The sequence below is a fragment of the Bison bison genome, unplaced genomic scaffold (assembly GCF_000754665.1).
Source record: "Bison bison bison isolate TAMUID 2011002044 unplaced genomic scaffold, Bison_UMD1.0 scf7180017845621, whole genome shotgun sequence".
In the NCBI taxonomy this organism is placed as follows: Eukaryota; Metazoa; Chordata; class Mammalia; order Artiodactyla; family Bovidae; genus Bison; species Bison bison.
The window spans coordinates 1,164-11,839 of record NW_011476194.1 but is presented as its reverse complement, the minus strand read 5'-3'; positions in this window follow the sequence as shown (position 1 = coordinate 11,839).

Genomic DNA, 10,676 nt, shown 5'->3' with positions numbered 1-10,676 from the left:
AGAGTACATCATGAGAAACGCTGGGCTGGAGGAAGCACAAGCTGGAATCAAGATTGCCGGGAGAAATATCAATAACCTCAGATATGCAGATGACACCACCCTTATGGCAGAAAGTGAAGAAGAACTAAAGAGCCTCTTGATGAAAGTGAAAGAGGAGAGTGAAAAAGTTAGTGTAAAACTCAACCTTCAGAAAACTAAGATCATGGCATCTGGCCCCATCACTTCATGGCAAATAGATGGGGAAACAATGGCTGACTTTATTTTTTGGGACTCCAAAATCACTGCAGATGGTGATTGCAGCCATGAAATTAAAAGACACTTACTCCTTGGAAGGAAAGTTATGACCAACCTGTTTAATATAGATGGCATACTAAACAGCAGAGACATTACTTTGCCAACAAAGGTCTGTCTAGTCAAGGCTATGGTTTTTCCAGTGGTCATGTATGGATGTCAGAGTTGGACTGTGAAGAAAGCTGAGCACCGATGAATTGATGCTTTTGAACTGTGGTGTTGGAGAAGATTCTTGTGAGTCCTTTGGACTGCAAGGAGATCCAACCACTCTATCCTAAAGGAAGTCAGTCCTGAATTTTCTTTTGAAAGACTGATACTGAGGTGAAACTCCAATACTTTGGCCACTTGATGCAAAGAACAGAGTCATTTGAAAAGACCCTGATGGTGGAAAAGATTGAAGAGGGGAGGAGAAGGGGACGACAGAGGATGAAATGGTTGGATGGCATCACCGACTTGATGGACATGAGTTTGGATAGACTCTGGCAGTTGGTGATGGACAGGGAGGCCTTGTGTGCTGTGGTTCATGGCATCACAAAGATTCAGACAGTACTGAGTGAATTTAATTGTTTGTAGAGAATTTTTGCACACAATGCTTTCTGATGGGTTCTTTATCTCATTTATTGAGTGCAGGTGGAGGATTCAGGGACTCCTTCCTCAAGCCAGCTCTAAGTCATGCATCCTCTGTGCAGGGGCTCCCAGTGTAAGGGGAACAGAGTGATCCAGGCTCGAAGTGACTGCTCCCAATGAGTGGGCTCAGGACAAGTGACAGAGCAGTGTTTTCCTCACTGCCCTGGGCTTGGCCTTGAATTCTTGGGCTGAGGGCTGGGTGAAGGGTCTCATGGATCTTCCAGGCCCTTTGAGGAGGACTCATGCATCTGAGGAGAAGCCTGGGGGCACCCTGGAGCTCCTCACACTAGAAAACATTAAAAAAGGGAAGAGTGTTTGGACATTTCAAATGATTCTGGTGGCTGATGTCTCACAGAAAATATCGTATTTTTTAGGAAAAGGTAGACTGATTTCTTGAATTAAAATTTGCTGCTAATTGGGACATCTCTGGTGGTCCAGTGGTTAAGAATCTACCTGTCAATTCAGTTGATGCAGGTTTGATCCCTGAAGGGGAAACTAAGATCTTACATGCTACGGGGCAACTAAGCTCACACACCACAACAAGTGAGGCCTGTGAACCAAAATGAAAAAATCCCTGCACAGACAAAAATGTTAAAAAAATATTTTTAATGCTACTTATCTAAATAATGCAAGTGAAAGTGAAGTCGCTTCAGTCGTGTCCGACTCTGTGTGACCCCATAGATGGCAGCCTACCAGGCTCCTGCATCCATGGGATTTTCCAGGCAAGAACACGGGAGTGGGTTGCCATTTCCTTCTCCAAAGAACAACATAAATGAGTAAACCATTTTGTGTAATAAAAACTGTTCAGAAAACTATAATATTGACAAGGTATGAAGCAAACACAAGTGAAATCACTCAGGGAGCTGATCCTGGCTGGAAAACTTTACCATCAGAGAATCCACCTCTTGTGTTACCCCATCACTCTATCCTCTCTCGGACATGCCAATTTAAGTGACTCTGCAGTGACTTCTGTGAGCTGTTTTCTTGTGAACAATTTCTCTAGGTTGAAACACTGTTATCCGTGGCAAAGTTGGTTTGATCAAGCCACTCCACCAGGTATCAGAAGGATTAACTTCTCCACCACATCAGTGGACTTAAATGAAAGGATAACCCACTTCTTCTCCAATTCCAAGCTCCAGCCCTAGAATGAGTCTTTGGGAATAAGGCTGGGCAGCTGGTTTTAACTGCTTTCAATGCCTGATCACACCATGTCTACAGACAATGAAGGGGAGAGTCCTCTGGGGCCACACTTAGAGGTGAGGTTCTTCACAAGGTTTTTTTCATTCTCAGGACCTGCAATGGGATCCAGAGCTTTCCAAAAATTGATTCTAACTAAAGTGGGGACTCTTGCCTGGAAAATTCCATGGACAGAGGAGCCTGGCAGGCTACAGTCCATGGGGTCTCAAGAGTTGGACACAACTAAGCAACTAAACTACCACCACCACAAAGTGGGGACTTGAAGTTGGGTTGTGAGGAAAAGAGAGTCTTTCTTTTTTTTATTTTAACACCAGCTCTTTCAGACTCAAGGGAAATTTCAGGTTAGGAGGAAAGCAGAACAGCCTTCCCTTAAGGGGAAGATCCAAGCAAGGAATGTGGGGCCCTCCTGTCTCAGAGGAGGCAGCACCCTTGGACAAGGATCAGGAAGGGAAACATGCTCCAAGGGAATCACCAGCTATCTAAGGTTCCATGCCTGGAAGCTGGACTTTAATCACAGGTGGGTAGATCTTTGTGTAAAGTCTGTAATCTCCTCTCCACAGATGAAGAGATTTTGTCCAACCTCCCAAGATCTCAACCAAAGAACACAAGATTTTAGTTCCAGGGAGCAGAATCTGCCTTTGTAAAGAAATGATTCTTTGAGGTATTTCTTTGAGGTTTTTAAAGTCACTTTCTGTAGGTCTTAAGGAAAAATCCCACTTCTTGCTCCTAGCCACAATCTGCCTCATCAGGTAATACCTCCAGGCGCTCCCTTTTTTTATGCTGACAACGTTAGTTATTTAATTTCCTTTTTCCCCAACATGTTGATATACTCTTTCAGAGGAGCCTTATTTGGTCTGGAAAATTTTATGATGACATGTCAGGTGGGTTTTTATTTCTCTTCCTCAGCCACGTTGGTGTAGGATGCATTCACTTTGATTTGAATGGTTAAATGAGCACTTGACTTGCAACCTACCTCCAAAGTCCTCTGGGCTTCCCAGGTGGCTCAGGTGGTAAAGAATCTGTCTGTAATTCACAAGACCTGGGTTCAAACCCTGGATCAGGAAGATCCCCTGGAGGGGGGCATGGCAACCCAGTCCAGTATTCTTGCCTGGAATATCCCATGGACAGAGGAACCTGGCAGGCTACAGTTCATGGGGTCACAGAGCTGGACACTACTGAGTCAATAATGCTTCAACATCCTACTAGATGTTTTTGCCCCATCATTAACTTTTACTCTGTCCCTTGATTTCATGTTACCTACTGTACCCACTCCCACATCCAGCAGAGAAGCTGCCTGGAATTTGACCTTGAGCCAGCTTCCTTCAGAGGTGTGACTGGACTCTCAACACAGGAACTGGAGCTCATCTTAGAGACTCTGAGGCTTTTTAAAGTTTGTAATAGTTTCAGTACATAGGGTTGGGCTAGTCTTGATGCCTTATTTGTATTTAAAATGTTTTACCATTTTAAGTATAAAGAGTAAAAGGACAGATTGTGATTCTCATGGATTCTACTGGAGGGTTTCTTTGAAGAAGGAGGGAAGTGCAGACCTTCTGTCTGGGATGTGCCTGTTTATGATATAACTGAGCAGGACCCTCTGGAGCCTTCCCCTGTATCCTCTGCTTTAGCTCCTCTCTGAATTATCTAGATACTAGTATTTGATGCACATTTCCTGAGTGTTTTTTTCAGATGTGAATCCCCCTTACCAACAATTAGGGGAACCGATTGATGACCATAAGCACATACATAGCCCCAGGCCTGCTGGAGCCTAAGGACTGATAATATTAACCCCTGTGACACCACTCTGCTACCTCATCATCAGCCAGTCAGAGAGCTGTGCACAAGACTGATCACATACCCTGCAGATGGCATCCTGCCCCCAGCCCCACTGCACCTGTCCTTTTAAAAAAGGCTTTGCCAAAACCCTTTAGGGAGCTCAAGACTTTTTAGGATATGAACCACCTCAAGTTGCAATAAATATTTCTCTGCTCCAAATTCCAGTCTTTCTGTTTGTTTGGCCTCACAGTGCATCAGGCACCCAAACTTGCATTAACAATGGTTGTGGGATGAATCAATAAGGAAGGAAACGAGTGAGCCAGGGATAAAGCCATCATTGGTTGATGCTGAGGTTGCACAGTGAACTCTGAACTCTGCAGAAGTTTCCCCTAAGTACAGCTTAAAACCCTGCTGGAAAAGCATACACTCATGGGAGGTTTGGGGGATAATGTAAACCAGACTCACACACCCCCAGAGTGGGTGCTCTCTTCATAGGAAGCTGAGAGTCTCATGTCCAAATGTGAAAACTGAAAATTAAAGAGCGTGTGCTTCTCCCTAAACTTCTTAACTTGCCCTTCTGTGGGGTCCAGAATAGGTCAGGCCAGTGGATGCCACTAGCCTGGGAGATAGGCAGTTCTGTCTTTCTAGCTGTCACTTCAACCCATGGTCCCCAGACATCATATAGATCTTATGTGTACCTGTCTTTGTCCAAAGTGGGTGTACTTTTACATTTTTCCTAGAATCTGGCAGTACTGGGTTTCCCACATCTTTGTCAATTATCACTGTTTTTGAAATTTAGCGTTTTTCATGAAATGTGAATCCCTGATGAATAATTATGCCATATCACTTCTTTCATCTACTCCTTGCACTTTCATTTTTCTTTCTTTGTGAATTATCATTACAAGATATGCACTTAAAAAAAAAATTTATTTGGCTGTGTCGGGTCTTGTTGAGGTCCTTTAATGGATCAGAACACGGTGGTCCAGAGTCGACCAATAAGAAAGTAAAGGAGAGAGAAAGAGGCTGATATTCCTTGGTTTACACAAAAAGCCAATAAAGCCCCTGGCACGGGGCTTGCTCTGTTCACGGAGGCCTCAGGCACCCTCTCGATGGGGTGAAGATGCAGAGCACCTTTTTGAGAGGGTCTTAGAAGCCCGGGCAGGAAAGTGAACTCAGAGAGCCTCTGTGCTCCAAAGAAATAGCCTGAGAGAGAGAAAGAGAGAGAAAAAGACACGGGGATATGGTGATAAGTACCCTCTTCCTTCTTGTGAACCATACGGTAAAAGTGATTATTTACAACTCTCTCTCTCTTTAATATGGATTGCCTATGTTTTGTAAGTCTGGAATTTTAATCTTTGTCTTTGCTGAGAATAACTACAGTATATATGCCCATACCATGTTGATTAAAACACCTTTGCTCCATCAGAGCTTTGGTCCCCGTGTCTTGCTTTCTCTCTCTCTCCCTCTCTCTATTTTTCAGGCTGGTCCCCTGAAGCACAGAGGGTCTCTGAGTTCACTTTCCTGTCCAGGCTTCTAAGACCCTCTCGAGAACGTGCTCTGCACCTTCACCCCATTGAGAGGGCGCCTGAGGCCTCCATGAACAGAGCAAGCCCTGTGTCAGGGGCTTTATTGGCTTTCTGCATAAACCAAGGAATATCAGCCTCTTTCTCTCTTCTTTACTTTTTTATCAGTCGACTCTGGACCACCAGGTTCTGGTCCATTAAAGGACCTCAACAGAGTCTTTTTTTTTTTTTTTTAAATTTTATTTTAATTGGAGGTTAATTAATTGTGGCATGTGAATGTGAGATCCCTAGTTGAGGCCTGCGGAATCTAGTTCCCTGACCGGGGATCAAACCTGGACCCCCTGCATTGGGTGCATGAAGTCTTAGCCACTGGATCATGAGGGGAGTCCCATGGTATGCACATTTTAAAAATTACTTTGTAATTTTATTGTTGAAGCTTGATTAATTTTAAAAAATATTTGTTTATTGAGCTATCTTGGTTTGGGGTGGGGATGAAGGTGCAGAGGCAAAGTATGAGACAACCTGGGGAGGGGACTTAGCATGAAGTAGGGTGAAGAAAGCACTCCTACTAGTATCATAGCCAAGAGAGGTAAGAAGGGCACCCACATAGAGCAGGTGGGGGGAGCTACTTTGTTTGAAAAGTCATAGCCCTTCCACTTTGATGAGAAGAGGCTGACAAATACTAACCTAACCAAGTAATCAAAGCAAATAGCATCCATAATGAACAGATTGAAACTGTCACCTCACAGGATGCAGTAAACAGAAAAAACATTTTGTAATGTTCCTGTCAAAGATACACAACTTGAATCTAATCATGAGGAAACATCAGACAAACTCAAACTGAGGGACATTTTACAAATATCCCAGACTATACTCTTCAAGAGTGGCAAGGTCCTGGAAGTCAAGGAAAGACTGAGGAAGTCTTCCAGACTGAATGTGACTAAGGAGACATGACAACTAATTGCAGGATGTGATTCTAAGAAACTGGACATAAGGAATATATTTGGGATGTATTGGTAAAAAACAGAGATAAGAATTAGATGGTCCAAATGCATCAATATTAATTTCCTGTTTGTATTTAAGTTTGTATTCTGGTCATGCAGGAAAATCATCTAGTTTTAAGACAATGCATACTAAGTATTCAGATCTTTAGAACACTGGGTCACCATTTTACTCTCAACCTATTCAAAATACATACTACCAAATTTCCTATACACTTGCATGATATAATTATGTAGATATCTGTATGTTTATATAGAGAGAGCCAACTATGGGTTTCTTTCCAAATATACAAGCCTTTCACAAATGATTGATACTGCTAGTGGACATCTGAAAAAGTGCTCCACATTGTTAATCAATCTTCACAGAAATTCAAATTGAAACTTCAATGAAGTATTATTATATACCCATCAGAATGATTAAAATGGAAAAAGAGTATACTAAGTGTTGGCAAGAAAGTGAAGGAACTGGCACTCTTAAAGTAAACCATAAATTGGTTCAATCATTTGGCCAATTATTTGGCAGTGTTTATTAATGGCAATCCATTCAATTATTCTTGACTATGGAAAATCCCATGGGCAGAGGAGCCTGGTGGGCTACAGTCCATGGGGTCACAAAGAATTGGACATAACTCAGCAACTGAGCACACACACGCATGTACTTAAAGTGAACACATGCCTATCCAACAGTTCTACTTGTCAGTATGTACTGAACAGAAATGCAGTACATTGGAATATCAAAAAGCCATACTTAAAATTGTTGGTGGGAGAGTAATTTGATACAACCACTATGGAAAACAGAATGGAGTTCTTTAAAAAACTAAAAATAGAACTTCCCTATGATCCAGCAATCCCACTTCTGAGCATATTACCCAGAGAATATCATAATTAAAAAACATACATGTGCTCCAATGTTCATAGCAGCATTATTTACAGTAGTCAGAACACAGAAGCAACCTAAAAGTCCATCAACAGAGGAATGGATAACGCAGATGTGGTGCATATATACAATGAAATATTACTCAGGCATACAAAGGAACAGAGTTGGATAATTAGTAGAGTTGTGGATGGACCTAGAGTATGTCATACAGAGTGAGGTAAGTCAGAAAGAGGAAAACAAATGTCATATATTAACACATATATGTGGAATCTAGAAAAATGGTATAGATGATCCTATTTGCAAAGCAAAAATAGAGGCACAGATGTAGAGAACAAATATATGAATACCAAGGGGGATAAGGGTGTAGGGGTTAGGAGGACTGGGAAATTGGGATGGACACATATACACTATTGATACTGTGTAAAAAATAGATAATTGGTCTTCTCTGGTGGTCCGGTTGTTGAGAATCTGCCTGCCAAGGCAGAGGACATGGGTCAAACCCTACTCCAGGAAGATCCCACATGCTGAGAAGCAACTAAGCCTGTGTGCCACAACTACTGAAGCCCACATGCCTTAAAGCCCATGCACCACATTGAGAAGCCTTGAGCACCACAACTGGAGACTAGTCCCCACTCACTGCGACTACAGAAAGGCCTTGCACAGCAGTGAAGATCCAGCATAACCAAAATAAAAATAAATAAACCTTAAAAAAAAGATAGCATAGAGAACCTCCTGTATAGAACAGTGAACTCTAATTAATGCTCTGTGGTGACCTAAATGGGAAGGAAATGCAAAAGGAAGTGGATGTATGTATAACTAGGGCTGATTCATTTTGCTGTATAGTAGAGACTAACACAACATTGTAAAGCAACTATACTCCAATAAAAATGAATTTAAAACAGAACGTAGTGTAGAAAGAGATGTTAAAGCTATTAGATCTTAAAAAAGAATTTTCATAATGACACCATTCAAAGTAATACCAATCTAGAAGCATCTAATATCCATAACAATACAATGCAAAAAATAAACTGCAGAATAGTTATTCATATAAAACAAAGCACTAATCACAAAGCAAAATCTTACCACTATTATTTGTAACAACAAGAAATAAACTTGGGTTTCCCTGGGAGCTCAGATGGTAAAGAATTTGCCTGAACTCACAAATGAATTATCAAGTGAAAAAAGATGGATACAAAAAAGAAAATTTATGATTCCACTTATTTAAAGATTGCAAACAGGCAAAGCTAACCTATGGCATGAATCAATGCATTTCAGGTCAGGGTAAGTAGTGAGTAGAGGGGATATAAGGGCACTTCTGGGTCCTGTCTAATTCTTTTTCTTGACCTGTATGTTGGCTGCACAGTGTATGTTCACATGATAATTCACCAAGCTGTACATTTAAGACATAGGCAACCTTCTTTAGGTATATTATGCTTCAATGAAAATGGTTATTTAAAAAGAAACTTTCAACTTACAATTCTGCCCAAGCTTTGACTGTGGAGGACTTCAGGTTGATGTCCTCCTGGACACCCTTGGTGGTTTAGTTGCTAACCCACTGGGTTCCTCTGTCCATGGAATTTTCCAGGCAAGAATACTGGAGTGGATTGGCATTTCCTTCACAGGGGATCTTTCCCAACCCAGGAATCAAACCCAGGTCTCCTGCATTGCAGACAGATTCTTTACTGACTGAACTACAAGGGAAGGAAGGTCCTGGACACCCATAGGAAATTTCTTTGATGGGAGAAATTCTTGAACTGGGTGTTGGGAAACCTAGACCCTAAGATAGGGACTTGTACTGATATGTTGGTGCCAATCCACCTCACTAAGTCAGAAATTCCTAAAAACAAAGTAGGAATGAGACTAGTGGTTTTCTGAGACCCTCCTGCCTCTGAAATATCTATGATTCTTTCATTCTACAGAAAGACAAAGGATCAACAGAAACTTTCCCAGATGGAGGTAGGATCAGGGCAGAGTAATAAAATGATTACTGTAAAGAGAGCAACTCAGCTTTTTTTTCTTTTTTTTTAAATCCAAAATAAAGTACTTCGGCTCTTTCAGAGTGTACACTATGTGATTCAGGTAGCAAATCACAGCTCTTTGTCCTGGGTAAAAAATTCATTGCTACCTGGGCTTATTCAAGTCCCAAAGGTTCTAAAACCAACATTTCTGTTTCTTATTTTAATCAACTGATGCTGTAATTATTAACTCAGTGTTTATTTTAAACATCACTGATTAGGGCAAATCATGGAATACTGAATTACAGAACACACTCAGTGCATGTTGGTGACCTTGCTTAACTGAATGCTTGCTTTGTTGTTGTTCAGTTGCTAAGTTGTGCCCGACTCTTTGTGACCCCATGGACTACAGTCTTTCCTGTCCTTCATTATCTCCAGGAGTTTACTCAAACTCATATCATTGAGCCAATGATGGCATCCAACCATCTCATCCTCTGTCGCCCCCTTCTCCTCCTGCCTTCAATCTTTCCCAGCAGCAGGGTTTACTTGGAGGGAAGCATACAAGCCTCAGAAGAATTCACCCCCAGCTCTACTGGCTGCAGACGCCATGTCCTTGGCCAAAGTATTAAATTTCTAAGACCCAGCTTCTTCATCCTTAGAATAGGAATGATTTTATGCTAGGCAAAGTTAATCCAGAGAATCTGAAGGGATATGATAGGTATGAAAATTTTCTAATTGTCAGTATTCCTGCAAATATGTGAGGGTAAGACATTTTGTAGCTGGAGTCTCAACAAATCTTAATTTTTCCTTATGAAAAGAGCTTAGAAGTAACTGCATTAGCCAACTTAGAACAAAAATCAATATGATAATTTCCTTACAGAACATGCCTCATTCAAGCATGGTCATTATTGATCTAGTAATGTATATCAGTTCACTTCAGTCGCTCAGTTGTGTCTGACTATTTGTGACCCCATGAATCGCAGCACACCAGGCCTCCCTGTCCATCACCAACTCCTGGAGTCTACCCAAACCCATGTTTATCAAGTCGGTGGTGCTATCCAGCCATTTCATCCTCCGTTGTCCCCTTCTCCTCCTGCCCCCCATCCTTCCCAGCATTAGGGTCTTTTCCAATGAGTCAACTCTTCACATCAGGTGGCCAAAGTATTGGAGTTTCAGCTTCAACATCAATCCTTCCAGTGAACACATAGGACTGATCTCCTTTAGGATGGACTGGTTGGATCTCCTTGCAGTCCAAGGGACTCTCAAGAGTCTTCTCCAACACCACAGTTCAAAAGCATCAATTCTTCAGCACTCAGCTTTCTTCATCATCCAACTCTCACATCTATACATGACCACTGGAAAAATCATAGCCTTGACTAGACGGACCTTTGTTGGCAAAGTAATGTCTCTGCTTTTGTGTGTTTTTTTTTTT